A 17,461-nucleotide genomic window follows, 5' to 3' on the forward strand; every position below is an offset into this window, starting at 1 on the left:
CACATTAAAGAGTGTTTTAATAGGTTGCTGTTTAATATGAGTTGATAAAACATTAAGCAGTATATAGTTCTTTTGAGCTGACTGTTCCCTTAACAATTACTAAGAGGGCCTCCTCTGAGACTCTATTGCATCACATCTGTTGTTCTTTCAGTGCCATGTCCTAAAAATTGTCCTTGTCGGAGTTTCTTAAGAGGTACTTTGTTTCCAGGCTTCACACAGGGCATCATCTGATTTAAAGGACTTCTGTGTCGAGTTACAGGATACCTGGACTTTTAAAATAGTTTGAAATAAGAGGCTTTGACTGTGAAATTGCATCTGTTTTAATGTGTCAACAACTGTTAATCTGAGCTGCAGATTTTATGATAAAGTTTAAATGGGATTGTTGCTTCTGTGTTTGTGGAAATTAACATGAAAAATGGAAAGAATGTTCCCAATGCAGAAACAAATATGTAAACAATCTTCGTCAAATTTCTACAGTCAAACAATATTTGAACAATTGCAACAAAATATGTGTTGTTTTTGGGCTTCTGAGAAGGGAAATGCTAAAATTGGTTAGGTTATAATTAGAAGGTACATTGGTATCTATAATGCTGTTACTATGCACATCATAAATGTCTTTGTTGTTTTTTTGCACAACGATGGTTTTCTAATCAGTTTGACTGAATTTCAAAATGTTTTTTTTAAGTTTCAAATTATCACATTGTCAGTTAATGTGTGTTTGAAGTTCCAGTGTGGAAAAAACAACCAAATTGGCCACTGAAGCAAGTTTATCACCCAAAACCTCAAAATCCAATATGGCTGTCACATTTATAGAAAGTGCGGATACCTGCTGTAAAATACAACCTTCTGTCACTTCTTATGATTTGTATCTCATCATTTATTTGTATATAATTATCTCTTGCACACAAGTTACTGTAAAATCCCTATTAGCTGACATGTTGCTCTCCAGTGTTTAAATGCAGGACATTTTGAAAAAACATTGATATCGGCATACCCCATAACTGGAAATCTGTTAGAGTTGGGCGTGAAGTTATTCCTAGAGCTGGGTCCTGACTTACAAGGTAAATAGAACCCAGCTGTAGAAAGGTTACACATGTTGCTGTTTAATAAAATAAACATATTTATGTACTGAATGTATTTATTGGCCTCTTTCTCAGAAGACAGATTTAAAGTTTAACAGTAATCAAAACAGACTTGCTAGGCCCTATGCTGGAGTTGTAGCAACATTGAATTTCTCTCTCATCATACTAATTTTGTTCTACATTTCTGGCTCTCTCTAGCTTCTTGAAGTAACTGTAATTAAAGTAATTAAAGTTAGACTTCGTAACGATGCTAACATCTGGCTGACGGGCAAACACCTGCAGTCAGAGCTTAAATCTAGGAGAGATAAAAGAAAGAAAAATCATCCACTCGGAGGGTATGTTTGATCTTTGTAGGGGTGTTTGTCTTGCAGGAGCATGCTCACTGATGATTAGTTGATCTTGTGACTCCTAACATTACATAATGTGTTTTGTCACAGATGTGCTTGTTAAACACATACTTTAACAGCTTTAAAGTCTGCTCAACTATATGACTATCCTTGTGTGTTGTTGTCTGGACAATTATTGCTTTCGCCTAGGTTTGAAATAAACTTTGGCTAAATATATTTAAAGGATGTGAATTAAAATGCATTATTTTCAGCCTTGGGGCATAGACACCAGATCTCTTCTGAGGTCTATAACACCGAGTTTTGCATATTGGTCCTTTGTTATTGGGACCTGTACATCCCATTGTGTTACTGAGTGAAGGTTCAGCTCAACACTTTGGTGTTTTCGTAGCATGCCCGGCGGGGTGGGGGAGGAGTCCCCGTCTGAGACCCCCCATCTCAGAGACTGTACTTGAGAGCGCATCTAAATTTAGGTTGGTAAAATATGTGAAAAAGTAACATTAAAACAGTTATTGCTGAGCTGTAGCATGTTTATCAGAATTTGTTTTAATGCATTGCTTGCTAAAAGTGTTAGCACTGTTGTTTCACAGCAAGAAGGTCCAAATTCAAAGCCCTTGCAAGGAATATCTAAGATCTGCAAGTCCAGAAACATAGGTTAAGTGCCACAAGTAAGGTATTCTTCATTATCAGTTCATATATGAAGAATATGCTGTATAATAAAATGAATGTACTGTATAATAAAAATAAACTTATTTTCTCTTGTCCAGAGAATATTAATGAAGTTTTCCTTCAGATGTATTAGGGTTGCTGACTAAGAAGTCAGTGTAACTCTTTATACATCAGTAACGTCCATCAGTCCACGTTCAGTCACGATGGTAACCAACTGTTGTACTGGCCGTTAAGTGCTGGTGGTCTCTGCTACATTCATTACTGCATCAGGTTTTAAACCAGACGCTCAACACAGCATTGATATCATAATAGGTTTCACAGGAAACACGTTCTTTGTCGTCTCAACAGAAAGATCTTAGCTGAAGACCTGCTAGTTTGCGTTGTTATGGAGATGGTCTCAAACAAAAACACCAAAATCCCTTATCTGCCGGTGTACATGCTAGGCGAATAATCCATCCCGCTATGCAGGGGGCGAATTATTTGCAGAAAAATGCAGAAATGTAATTGTTTCGTGCAGCATCCTCAGGTAGTGCTGCCAAGTGCTCATCTGCAAGCACACTACACTTCGTGCATCCTCAATTGATCAGTTCAGCAAACCATGGCTGTCCCTTATGCAGCCCCTCCTTCACAACACCTCCTCCACCATCCATCATATATCATCAAAGGCTGTCCATGAAAAAACAAATTATAATAATTTAAATAAAGTCACTATTTTAACACTTGGAGCCAATCATAAAATTTGTCTTCCGAAAGCAAGAGAGCAAACACAAACACTTCCCGTTTCTAATTTGGGTTAGGTGTGAATCCGTCCCGTTTGTCTTTGTGTTGCCCTTTGATAGACTACTCGTCCAGGGTGTACCCTGCCTCTCGCCGATGGACAGCTGGAGCTAAACACCAGCCCAGGATGGTGGTTTTATTGTTTTGCTCATAGATGCAATTGAAAACACAAGATAAAGCAAGTAAAGTTTTCATAGTATATGTTAATACACAACCTAGCTCTTCATTTATTTTGATATAACTTATATAGCTGCAATTTTTATTTAAAGGTTTTCCTTGGTCCTGACAGCTACACAATGTTTGTTACATAAGTAAAAATATAAGTACATGAATATGAAAGACTGAGAAGTTATCAAACTCTTTACTGTTTCTCCCAAGTCCTCTGTCCCTCCCTCCCTCTCTTTCTGAGTAAGTGATGGGAGGAGCTCCACAGTCAGACAGATGAAGGCTGTAGTACCACACGCTGTCAGAGAGAGAGAGACAGAAGGACCTGTGGACGCACAGCTGTCCTCTAACAGAGCTTCAGATCCGCTCTTCCTGTGGATTCTTCTTTGACACTTTGCCTGCTGAGGAATTAGTCTGTCTTTTTTTATGTTGCCACCTCCAGAAGGAAAGCCTGTTTGAGATGTGAAAGAGAGTTTTGGTTTCACGCCTGGCTGATACAGAGCGTAAGTAATACTGTTATAGACACTGCCTTTCTGTTCATTAACTGTTCAGTGCCTCAGCTGCATGAATCATTGATGCTGCAGTTCTGGTTACTGCGATGCCAGGATAGCCCTGCTGAAGAGTTATAAAATCTTCACGACCCACACTGTGTTGGGGTTATTGTTGGTTTCTCTTTTTGAAAAGGAAAAGTGGGTGTGAGGGGAGAGAATACACCCTGCAGCCCTCTCCAGTGAGTCTTTATTCGTAAGGTGATAGCATGGCAAGTGGTGGCGGTCATTAAATACTCACTCTGAATGCAAGCATCTATAGGTGGGTGAGCTTGCATGTGGGTTTAGGGAAGATCATTACTTAATGTTGGTCTTTAACTTACATTCTCAAGAATCACAGCAATTCAAAAGGGTGTGTTATATATATTTAAGGCTTGATGCCTTGTGTGTGAGTGTCTTTGGCACAACAGCTCATCAGGACTAAGTCTGTGTCTGCAAAGGGCCTTCTCTTCTGTTATGAGTTACTGAATGTGGCAGCAAATGCACTAACATCCTCTCCCTCTCCCTCTTAAGGAGTGTAGAACATCTTACGAACCAAAGCAAGACAGGATATACTGAACAGCTTTTGATTTTTGAGGTATGAAGGCCAGCGAAATGAGACTGGTGTACTTTATTTTGTGGTATGAAACTGAATACGGCTTTATGAAGTGATGCATGAACAACACAGAATCCTCAGGTGCTTTTGTGTGAAATTCAAATCTGTCACCCACACACACTGCTGGCAGCGCAATCAACATTGATGCTGTAAACTTGCCAGAAGTGCGGGTGACCGCTAATGGATAGGTACCATAAATGGAAACATCTGTCAAGTCATTAAGGTCAATTTATGATTTTTATATGTTCAGTTTGCTTACTTTTAAGAATAAAACAGCATGACCTTTGAAAGATCTCACGCTCTTTCGCAAGAGCTATGTGCCAGTAAAGATTTACTATCAGGAACCAATAAAAGATTTGGAGCTCTTGTACTTCAATGTATTTTACAATGTTTTACGTTATAAACAAACACAAAGTAGTGCACAATTGTGAATTGGAAGACAAAGTATACAGTAGGCCTACATGGTTTTCAATAGTTTATTAAATAAATGCCTAAAACGTGGCATGCCTTTAAACTCAGCTTTCCTGAGTTAAATCTTTGCAGAACCAGCTTTGTAGCAAACTGCAGTTATTTATGGGAATGTCTATACCAGCTTTGCTCATCTACACACTGACATCTTCGGCCATTCTTTGCAAAATACCTCAAGCTTAATCAGATTGTACTAAAAGCATCTGGGAACATCGGTTTACTATCGTTGCCACAAATCTTCAGTTGGATTTATATCTAAACTATGGCAACAGTATTTTAATGTAAACATGACTTAACCTATTGCGATGGCAACCTCTCCAGGGTGTATCCTGCCTCCCGCCCATAGACTGCTGGAGATAGACACCAGCTTCCCCGCGACCCACTATGGAAGAAGCGGTAGAAAATGACTGACTGACTTAATCTAAACCATTTAATTGTTACTTTAACTGTATGAATAGGGTCATTGTCCTGCTGGAAGGTGAACTTCCTACCCCAGTTTAAAATCATCCATGGCCTCTAACAGTTTTTATCCAGGATAAAGTTCTTCACTTTAACAATGTAGTGCACTACATTGATTTGGTCTAAAACATACAAATTCTAATAAAATACCATGAATTTTGTGGTTGTACTGTGACAAAATGAGAAACAGTTCAGCAAGGCAATGCGCTGTAAGTGGAAATAATATGCTGATGCATTTGGAAACCCTTAGACTTTTCTTTTGCATCTTTGTATGTGTAAGATACAAAATGTATGAATTAGCAAATTTCTCTCTGTGATGGTTTCAAGCTGCATTCTTATGTTTTCCTTAGTTGCATATGTGGCAACTGTGAAAAGCTGATCTCAGGTTTTATTTCTGCTAAGCCTTCTTTTTAAACTTTGAATAATGATAAAAACAGCCTTCTAGTGTCAAACCGACATCAGTCTATACCTCAAGATCAAGAAGCCAAGTGGTTTAGCAATAAGCAAAACACATTATGGTTTTATCTCCTTCATTTTCCCAAGAGAAAAATCTGTCTCTGTCCTCTAGTGAATGATCAAAAAAACTTGATCACCCTACCAAAAGCCTGTCTAATCAGCTGCAATATCACATTTGTGGACCAGAGTTTTTCTTGGATGGCCTCACATATGGAGATTCATGTTTTTACTGCTAGAAAAATGCTTGTCTGCGCTGACCTTGGCTCCACTGTTTTTTTTGGTTTGATCCACAAAGAAAACAGCTGGCATTTGCATTCTGGTTACTGCCGGCGGCCTTGACAATGAACCGCGTGCACGATGCTGTCAGGAAAAATGTGGTGTCTGTTATATCAATAGGTCAAACCAGACTTCACAAAAAATATATATAATTTATGACATGCTGTTAGTCACTTCTACAGACACCTACAATTCTGTGATTCTGCTTTGAAACTTACTCAATGCAGGAATTTCCGAAATGAAATTTACTTATAGAATCAACGTTCTGTGATCAAGCTTGAAGTAAAAGTAAACTTGTTACAGATAATTAAATAAGTGTAAGCAACTCGCCTGGCTTCAAATGTGTATCTCTAAGATTTAATAAATACTAGGTTTTCAATTTCTGTTTTATGACTTTGTGATTTTCTTTTCTATTTCTTGTGTTGAAGGGAAAAAGTACAAAAAAGAACATAAAAATGTATGTAAATATAATGTAATTGAAGCAAAGGCTGTTCTTGTTAAGGAGTCTGATTGTTTATGTATGTTGGTATTTATTGTGTACACTGTGACCTTATTGAGTGTATGTGTATAGGTGCATGAAAGGACTTTGTATCTAGTGCAGGCAGGGCTCTTTCTCAGTACCTTGTGGCTGAAAACCACTGCTCCACTGTATATAATATAATATAATATAATATAATATAATATAATATATGTCTTTCTGTCAGTTTTGCATAATATTTTCAGTGGTGATCAACTACATTCAGATAGGCGGCTCACGGTTCAGAATACTTTCTGGTAAACGTTTGTTAGCTTCCGTCCGCATCTTCAAAACAAAGTTTTAAGATAGACAAAGTAAGTGTAAAATACTTGAATTATTTCTGTAGTTAGTCTACATTGCTCTATTTTTGGTGAGCATATTAAAATAAATTCCTTCAACTTCTTACATACTGTGTAAAGGAAAGTTATTCTGATCTTGTTTGTTATCTCTTGTTCATTTTGTTTGATATTATCTAACTTCCTCTATTTTTTCTTACCCTTATGAAGAAGAGCCAGAAAAGGGTTAAGATCTCTGGGAGGGGCGTGGTGTGGAGTGGCCAGGCACTTGTAACCCAAAGGTTAAACACAGGCCTTCAGGGAGTCCTGTTACTGCGTGTTCACTTATGGGAACTCTGCAAACATTCATTCAGGGAGCACAGCGGTTTTTTCTGTGTATTCCCAGGCTAGTGTTGTGCCATGATGTGGGAAATGACTGGAGACGTGGAACTTGGCCAGATCCCTGCCAGATCCCTGCGTTCCTGTAGTGTTTCCAAACTGCCTTCTGCCCCTTGTGAAACACGCACCGCATACGTCACAAAAAGCGCTTTGTTGTTGTTGCATGTCAGCTGTGCATTAAAAAACCTTGCTGTAGTTTATTTTAATTTTCGCAAACGTTTTTTTTTTTTGTATCATGGTAGGAGAATTATCTTTTCAATAAGTATGTTTATCAGTCATATTATTCCTCCTATTTAATATCAATTCTTCAAAATGATATCTATGGCTTCACTCCTGATTGGAGCTTTAATATGATGCAGCAAATGTTCATCACGTTGTTGTTGTTAGTGGCTGTGTATGTCTGTGTTCTTTCAGACAGGAGTACCAGGAGTGCTTGTGATCACTGAATGAGTCTCAAACTGATCCCAGTTTAGCATCCCGCACCACCTCCCTCCCCCCTGCCTCAGTGATTTGATATCTCCGAGCATTCCAGGTTGTGCCCTTTACTCTGCTAATGGTGCTGCTGACCCTTTAAAGACATTCCTGCCGTCGCCCTCTGATCACACACATCTAATTGGTCCGGTTTAAACAAGCTGTTCTGCCGTTTCTTGTTGAAGCACAGCAGCTTTTTAAACTTGGGGTTAGGGCTGTTTGGAACACTGCTGAAACATATGAATGATGATAAAAGAAAGATGAAAGACTATGTGTGAGGCCAGTACTACGCCAGTAATATGATGCTTTGATAAAATCCGGTAGGGAAATGGAAGGTTCCTGTTCACCTTTTAAACCATTACAAACCCTGCTCACTTGAGTCAAGTATTTGTCAATATAGGAGATTTTTTTTGATAATACAGATAAAATGCACCTGATGTTTTGAAGAATTTGCATGTGGTCCGTTACTAACCTTTCCCTGTTGATGTTGAAAGTTTTAGAGACATGATGGAGACAGGAGATTGCTATGAAAAAGTAATTGTTCCTTTACAGATTTCTTTCGTTTTTCATCATTTTGTGACTTTGGGATGTTTCAGATAAAACAAATTTTTATTTCAGCCAAAGATAACATGAGTAAATCATGGTGTCATTTATTAGGGGAAATAAAGCTGTCAGACCCAACTTTGACTTTTATGAAAAAGTACAGGTGCATCTCAATAAATAATATTATTGAAAAGTTCATTTTTTTCAGTCACTCAAGTCAGAAAGTGAAGCAAATTATCTGGATTAATTACACACAAACTGTTCAAAGCTTTTATTTCTGTTAATTATAATGATTTTCAGCTTATAGCTAACGAAAACACAATGAGTCAGGATCAGGATATTACATCAGACCAAAAAAATAAATGTTTGTGTAGCAATGTGGGCTTTATGAGAAGTATGTTTTATACCTGCCTAAATGTTATTTTCAAAAGGTACTTTTAATCTGACTGACAAGCCTCATTGGAACATATATTCCTATTTACTGAGATGAAGCTGGAGTTGCCCCCTAAACTAATAACTGGTTGTATAACCCTTGGCAGCAACAACTGTTGTCAAGTATTTGCAACAACTGACAAATTATGTGAACAAACTGATATGGTTCAGTAAAACCCTGCACACAAAAACAGGCATTGCTTGTTAAAAATAGGCCACTCAAAACCAGGCATTAAGCTGGCATAATCATTGGTAGTAGTACACCAACCACAAGTATAGGAAGTTTAGTTTAGGGACCAAGATCATTTAAAAATTGAGTAATTGGGAACCTGAGCTGTACCTGGGATCAGATCTAACACACATCTAATTACACTAAACATAACTTCCAAGAAGTCAAATTTTTTTTGGTAACCTTTTTAAGAAAAATTGGAGGACAAAAGTGTTATGATCATTAAGTGTTTGAATTTTTGTGTTTCTTTTTTCTGCAGCATTCCATTGTTGTTCTCCGTTGTTTATGTTCTCTAAGGTGTTGCCATTTTAGTTCATTTCATTGTGTTTGGTTTCTTAGATTATTCTTGCGTTGTGTTCTATTTACATTTGGACCTATTTCTGTTAGACCTCTGTTAGAGTTTTTTCCTTGGTCTGATAGTTTCTTTGTGTTTCTGTTCAGCTCTATTCTGGTTAATTAGTCTCCCTCCCTTAGCTTCTCTGCCCTCACTCTGCCTCAGCTGCTTCACATTTACCCCTGATTATCTCGTCATTTTCCACCCCTGCCTCAGTAAGCTCATTGGTTCTTTTGGTTCCTCCCCGGATCCTTCGGTTAAGCCGCCTTTTCCTTCATTATTCCCTTTTTCTACAAATGCTGTATGCCTAGTTCTCCTTGTGCCTTGACATTTTGTGAGTTCTCCTTTTTTTAACCCATTAAGAGCTCCGCTGTCAGTTACATCTGCACTTGGGTTCTTCCCTTAACCGACAATCATGACAAAAAGAGTCTAAAAGTCATGTCTTTCAGAAAGATTCAATATTCTATGATATATCTTTCAGCGTACCTTCATTAAAACTGATCATCTACTGTATGACAGGTTTGCAGCTAAAAACTCTGGGAATACCCTTGTTTAATCACAAAGTCATTAATACAACTAAAGAAATGAAAACACATTGTATCTTTGTGACCGACGGCTCATAAAAAAGTGCTCAAAGATCCAACTTAAAATTTGTTATTTTTGGAGCGTTTAATTTCGGAGTCTTTTCATACTGATTGAAAAGTAAGACAATTAAAAAAAGTTATAAAATTGTGTTTACTTAAATTGTTGTACAGTACAGACCAAATGTTTGGACACACCTTCTCATTCAAAGAGTTTTCTTTATTTTCATGACTATGAATATTGTTGCTTCACACTGAAGGCATCAAAACTATCAATTAACACATGTGGAATTATATACTGAACAAAAAAGCGTGAAACAACTGAAAATATGTCTTATATTCTAGGTTCTTCAAAGTAGCCACCTTTTGCTTTGATCACTGCTCTGCACACTCTTGACATTCTGTTGATGAGCTTCAAGAGGTAGTCACCTGAAATGGTTTTCACTTCACAGGTGTGCCCTGTCAGGTTTAATAAGTGGGATTTCAAGACATATAAATGGGGTTGGGACCATCAGTTGTGTTGTGCAGGAGGTGGATACAGTACAAAACTGATAGTCCTACTGAATATACTGAATTTGTATTATGGCAAGAAAAAAGCAGCTAAGTAAAGAAAAACGAGTGGCCATCATTACTTTAAGAAATGAAGGTCAGCCAGTCCGAACAATTGGGAAAACTTTGAAAGTGTCCCCAAGTGCAGTCGCAAAAATCATCAAGCGCTACAAAGAAACTGGCTCACATGAGGACCGCCCCAGGAAAGGAAGACCAAGAGTCACCTCTGCTGCGGACGATAAGTTCATCCGAGTCACCAGCCTCAGAAATCGCAGGTTAACAGCAGCTCAGATTAGAGAACAGGTCAATGCCACACAGAGTTCTAGCAGCAGACACATCTCTAGAACAACTGTTAAGAGGGGACTGTGTGAATCAGGCCTTCATGGTAAAATAGGTGCTAGGAAACCACTGCTGAGGACAGGCAATAAGCAGAAGAGACTTGTTTGGGCTAAAGAACACAAGGAATGGACACTAGACCAGTGGAAATCTGTGCTTTGGTCTGATGAGTCCAAGTTTGAGATCTTTGGTTCCAACCACCGTGTCTTTGTGCGGCGCAGAAGAGGTGAACAGATGGACTCTACATACCTGGTTCCCACCGTGAAGCATGGAGGATGAGGTGTGATGGTGTGGGGTTGCTTTGCTGGTGACACAGTTGGGGATTTATTCACAATTTAAGGCATACTGAACAAGCATGGCTACCACAGCATCTTGGAGCGGCATGCCATTCCATCCGGTTTGCGTTTAGTTGGACCATCATTTATTTTCCAACAGGACAATGACCCCAAACACACCTCCAGGCTGTGTAAGGGCTATTTGACCAAGAAGGAGAGTGATGGGTGCTGCGCCAGATGACCTGGCCTCCACAGTCACCGGACCTGAACCCAATTGAGATGGTTTGGGGTGAGCTGGACCGCAGAGTGAAGCCAAAAGGGCCAACAAGTGCTAGGCATCTCTGGGAACTCCTTCAAGACTGTTGGAAAACCATTTCAGGTGACGACCTCTTGAAGCTCATCAACAGAATGCCAAGAGTGTGTGGACCAGTAATCAAAGAAAAAGGTGGCTACTTTGAAGAACCTAGAATATAAGACATATTTTCAGCTGTTTCACACTTGTTTGTTCAGTATATAATTCCACATGTGTTAATTCATAGTTTTGATGCCTTCAGTGTGAAGCTACAATATTCATAGTCATGAAAATAAAGAAAACTCTTTGAATGAGAAGGTGTGCCCAAACCTTTGGTCTGTACTGTAATATATTACACCACTTTACTTTTCTATTAGGTTGTCATTCAGACTGGAAATGCTAACATGTTGCAGTCTTATTACATATTTCAAATAGAAGGATTTTTGGTAAATGGACTGAACTTACGTATCACTTTTCTTCACCTTTTAGTTGGTTCGATCCAAATCAGACTGTGGTTATACCACAGTCTGATTTGTAATTAAAAGTGGCTTCATCTCAATGTTATCTTTTCAGTCGGACAACACAAAATGAACAAAATCTGAATCAGCTTTGAGTGTTATCACCATGCTGAATATCTCTCACACACAGTAACTCTGATAACATGTAGTGGAAAACCTTTTGAGCACTGTTGGTGTAGGCTGCTGGAGGCTCAGATCTGTGACTGATCTACAACAGAGTGGAGATGCGAACATGTGCAGGTGTCATCACCACTCACAAAATCCCAAGGATTATTTCGACCGAAATCTAGCTGTAAACTCTTTAAATGTGCTTATTACTCAGGAGACGACCAACACAGCAAAACAAAAATAACAATTCCTATCAAGCTTTAAACTAAGTATCTCTGGCACAAAAAGAAGATTCTCTATACCTCTAAGCAACCACAAGATTTTGCCAACTATGGGGTAATAATGCTGTCAAAAACAATGTGTATGTAAAGACTGAAATGTGTGCATATTAGTCAATAGTTGTGCATAAGGAAAATCCAAAAGAGGTATTACATATTTTCTCAATAAGAATACAAAATAAAATGTTACAGCTTCAAGAAATTACAAACACAAAGTTCAAGTTTACAGTTATGGTTTATTCTTTATGAATACAATATGCTATAACAGTTTGTAAATACAATTTATTTTCTATGAAAATACAAATTTACCTCAGCGACTTAGCATCACGTGATCTCAGGCTGGTTGGTGGAGCACAGAGTTAGTCGATTCCCGTTGCGCATGCGCTGTCACACTCCTCATTGCCAGTAAACGTAGTGCTGGGATTGGATGACGGAAAAATGGTAATGGGAGATAATTCAGTCTAAAAGGAATATTAGGAACAGAGGGGAGATGGGGAAATCAAGAGTGTTATAAATAAAACATTGTTCTTATTTTTATGAAATACATAACTAAAAGATAGAATATAGTGGGTGGAGTTGATGTACATTAGGTGGCGGTACGCACCTCTGAATTTGTTGCGTACCGCCAGCAGAATAATAATAAGAAGCAGCAGCACTAGCGCTAAGATGACGGACCAAGAAACTATGGTACAAAGCCAGGTAATGTTAAAAGGTTTATATATGTCTTAATGTCGTTAATATATGGTCTTGGTCCATCATCTTGGCGCTAGTGCTGCTGCTTCTTCTTCTTCTGCTGGCGGTACGCAACAAATTCAGAGGTGCATGCCGCCACCTACTGTACATCATTGTATAACTCCACACACTATATTCTATCTTTTAGTTTTGTATTTCATAAAAATAAGAACAACAATTTATTTATAATACTCTTGATTTCCCCCCTATCTCCACTGTGTTCCAAATAATCCTTTTAGACTGAATTATCTCCCATTACCTTTTTCCATCATCCAATCCCGGCACTACGTTTACTGGCGGTGAGGAGTGTGACAGCGCATGCGCAACGCGAATCAACTAACTCTGTGCTCCACCAACCAGCCTGAGATCATGTGACGCCAAGTTAGTGATGTAAATTCGTATTCTCATAGAAATGAAATCGTATTCACAAACTGCATATTGTATTTATAAAGAATAAACCACAACTGTACACTTGAACGTTGGGTTTGCAATTTCTTGAAGCTGTAACATTTTATTTTGTATTCTTATAGAGAAAATATACAATACCTCTGTTCCCACATTTTCTAACACAATCAAGCATCCATGGTCACACTGATCGCTCAAAGTGCTTTAACAGGACACATCTCAGTGCCAGCCAAACTCACAACCAGTCACACAGTTCGTGTCCCTTGTGGTTGTACATTGCACACCAAGGTTATAGCAACATGTGGTGTGGGGAAGCTGAAATCAAACTCACAACCTGCCAGACAACTACTGTTACCACCATGCCACAGTCGTCCCAACAGGTTATCTTCTGAAAATGGCCAGATGTTTGACTGAAAAAAAAAACTCCAAAGAAAGTGTTGAGAAAACCTTAAAATATTGCCGAGTACAACTTTAAAAGCCCAGGGGAATGTGATTAAACCACATTTAAGAAGCAATGTGAAAATTGTTGCCTGTAATTCTACTTGAGCTGTCAATGTCTATGACATCAGTTTTCTATTCTTTGTATTTTCAGTTTATCTGAGGTAGTTTTTGGCGTGCTTGCATTACCTCTGAAAAAAAGAGATATTTGAGCAGTAGCAAACCTACTGTCCTTCCTTTAAAAGCTTTGTGCACACTGATTCTGTTTGTTGACACAGTAACCTGATCTCCTTTTCTTGGATGCTTTATTCCTGAAGTCCAAAACATGTATATAGAGATAGAGGAGGGGGGATAAAAGGGAAGCACACCACAGGATGGCAGCCGGACTAAAAGCTTCCTGTGGGGGTGCAGGCAGCAAGGCGGACCTGGCAGATCAGCTGGCAGGGCAGATGTTTTAGGTGAGAGGTACAGCAGATAGCTCTTTCTGAATAATTCATCAGATTGGATTGAAGATGTGATATATTAAGACACAGCGAACAAGACATCCTTTGGCCTCTTTCAGCACTTTTTGTGTACAGTGTAGTGTGGCTGCAGGGCTCAGATCGGTATGCATCTCTGCTTTCCTTCTGGCAGCTATCCACCAGATTCTGTGCTGTGCAAGAAACAGTCAGATATGTGCTGGCGAGACCTGCAGACATCTGCAAAGGAAGGAGCTGCTCGGCATGCAGGTGAAGTTTAAGCTCAAAGGACATAACACTGTTGATATGTTGCATCTGATAAGACCTGCTTGGGTCAGTGGGGTCTCACTGGCTTTGGTGACGAACAAAAATAAAATCTTTCCAGCAACACAGTGATGAAGAATAATTAGCCTTTTTTAAATATTCTTTTTACAGAACAACGTTCTTGATGCAGCAAAAAAAAAAAACCTTTCTAGTTTCCTACATTGTCTTAAAATCCCCCAAAAAAACTATTTATTCTGTCCTTTCTCCAGGGTCAAACCATAGATCCCCTGTCCTGTTGTTTGACATTAGAATGATGCCAGAAATTCATCTTATTATTTACAGAGATAAATCTGAAGAGCACCCTCTTGGGCTTTATGGAAATAGAACTTTGAGAAAGATAAACACAGTGGGTGTTTGTTAGCAAGAGACTTGAATTCTTTTGGTAACAACTTGTCTACATATTATGACTAATGTCACCACTTTTAAACAACATTTTTTTAATATTGTGAGTAAAATTGAAAAAGGCTTATCATGGATGCATATATACTTTTCTGTACATCTGAGAACAGAATAGTATCCCAATTTCCAATTACCAATTTTCTGGAGCTCTGACCTGAGGTTTTAGCCGATTCTGAAAGAGAAAGCTATAAATAAGACTCAACTAAATCGCATAACAGCATATCTCATTTTCTCTTTAACAAATCAAATTAAAGCATTTTCTCACCTAAAAATGTAAAGTGTACCGCATCACAGGCCTGTTTTTTCAATGACATCCAACTAAACAGGGCCCTTTTGAAGCCTTTCTGTCTTGATCATATTTATTTATATTAGGATCAGAGGCAACATCACACTAGGTCTGTCTAAGAGAGAGCAGTCAGCATTACACAGCTCTGCAGGTTTGGTCAAACATTTTTTTAAACACAAAATTATTACAGAGTTGACCTGTTAAACTTTCTTTGGCATCTTATACAGTGCCTTGCGAAAGTACTCGGGCCCCTTGAACTGGTCAACCTCTTGCCACATTACAGGCTTCAAACATAAAGATATAAAATTCAAATTATTTTTGAAGAATCAACAACAAGTGGGACACAATCATGAAGTGGAATGAAATTTATTGGATGTGTCAAATTGTTTTAACAAATAAAAAACTTAAAAGTGGGGCGTGCAATATTATTCGGCCCCTTTACTTTCAGTGCAGCAAACTCACTCCAGAAGTTCAGTGATGATCTCTGAAGGATCCAATGTTGTCCTAAATGACTGATGATGATAAATAGAATCCACCTGTGTGTAATCAAGTCTCCGTATAAATGCACCTGCTCTGTGATAGTCTCAGGGTTCTGTTCAAAGCGCAGAGATCATCATGAAGACCAAGGAACACACCAGGCAGGTCCGAGATAGTGTTGTGGAGAAGTTTAAAGCCGGATTTGGATACAAAAAGATTTCCCAAGCTTTAAACATCCCAAGGAGAACTGTGCAAGCAATCATATTGAAATGGAAGGAGTATCAGACCACTGCAAATCTACCAAGACCCGGCCGCCCCTCTAAACTTTAATCTCGAACAAAGAGAAGACTGATCAGAGATGCAGCCAAGAGGCCCATGATCACTCTGGATGAACTGCAGAGATCTACAGCTGAGGTGGGAGAGTCTGTCCATAAGACAACAATCAGTCATACACTGCACAAATCTGGCCTTTATGGAAGAGTGGCAAGAAGAAAGCCATTTCTCAAAGATATCCATAAAAAATATCGTTTAATGTTTGCCACAAGCCACCTGGGAGACACACCAAACATGTGGAAGAAGGTGCTCTGGTCAGATGAAACCAAAATTGAACTGTTTGGCCACAATGCAAAACGATATGTTTGGCATAAAAGCAACACAGCTCATCACCCTGAACACACCATCCCCACTGTCAAACATGGTGGTGGCAGCATCATGGTTTGGGCTTGCTTTTTGTCAGCAGGGACAGGGAAGATGGTCAAAATTGATGGGAAGATGGATGGGGCCAAATACAGGACCATTCTGGAAGAAAACCTGTTGGAGTCTGCAAGAGACCTGAGACTGGGACGGAGATTTATCTTCCAACAAGACAATGATCAAAAACATAAAGCCAAATCTACAATGGAATGGTTCACAAATAAACGTATCCAGGTGTTGGAATGGCCAAGTCAAAGTCCAGACCTGAATCCAATCGAGAATCTGTGAAAAGAGCTGAAGACTGCTGTTCACAAACGCTTTCCATCCAACCTCACTGAGCTCGAGCTGTTTTGCAAGGAAGAATGGGCAAGAATTTCAGTCTCTTGATGTGAAAACTGATAGAGACATACCCCAAGCGAATTGCAGCTGTAATTGCAGCAAAGGGTGGCGCTACAAAGTATTAACGCAAGGGGGCCAAATAATATTGCACGCCCCACTTTTCAGTTTTTTGTCTGTTAACAAAGTTTGACACATCCAATAAATTTCATACCACTTCACAATTGTGTCCCACTTGTTGTTGATTCTTCACAAAAAATTAGAATTTTATATCTTTATGTTTGAAGCCTGAAAATGTGGCAAGAGGTTGACTAGTTCAAGGGGGCCGAATACTTTAGCAAGGCACTGTATCAGCATTTAGAGCACTTAGGGGGTTAGTATTACTAACACAAGTTCCTGTATGTATGTATGTATGTACAGGTCCTTCTCAAAATATTAGCATATTGTGATAAAGTTCATTATTTTCCATAATGTCATGATGAAAATCTAACATTCATATATTTTAGATTCATTGCACACTAACTGAAATATTTCAGGTATTTTATTGTCTTAATACGGATGATTTTGGCATACAGCTCATGAAAACCCAAAATTCCTATCTCACAAAATTAGCATATTTCATCCGACCAATAAAAGAAAAGTGTTTTTAATACAAAAAACGTCAACCTTCAAATAATCATGTACAGTTATGCACTCAATACTTGGTCGGGAATCCTTTGGCAGAAATGACTGCTTCAATGCGGCGTGGCATGGAGGCAATCAGCCTGTGGCACTGCTGAGGTCTTATGGAGGCCCAGGATGCTTCGATAGCTGCCTTTAGCTCATCCAGAGTGTTGGGTCTTGAGTCTCTCAACGTTCTCTTCACAATATCCCACAGATTCTATATGGGGTTCAGGTCAGGAGAGTTGGCAGGCCAATTGAGCACAGTGATACCACG

The 17,461-nt window shown here is 38.9% G+C and overlaps 1 protein-coding gene across 1 annotated transcript in view; it reads left to right on the forward strand.

The window, feature by feature from the left end:
* The first annotated feature begins 3,365 nt into the window (after positions 1-3,365).
* sema4ba (sema domain, immunoglobulin domain (Ig), transmembrane domain (TM) and short cytoplasmic domain, (semaphorin) 4Ba) overlaps positions 3,366-17,461 on the forward strand; it is a 65,799-nt gene continuing 51,703 nt past the window's right edge. Inside the window, exon 1 of the mRNA XM_047350389.1 lies at positions 3,366-3,540. The gene's annotated coding sequence lies outside the window, so the exon portion shown is untranslated. The remainder of the gene's footprint in view (positions 3,541-17,461) is intronic.

This window comes from Girardinichthys multiradiatus, chromosome 2 (genome assembly GCF_021462225.1).
Source record: "Girardinichthys multiradiatus isolate DD_20200921_A chromosome 2, DD_fGirMul_XY1, whole genome shotgun sequence".
Taxonomy (NCBI): Eukaryota; Metazoa; Chordata; class Actinopteri; order Cyprinodontiformes; family Goodeidae; genus Girardinichthys; species Girardinichthys multiradiatus.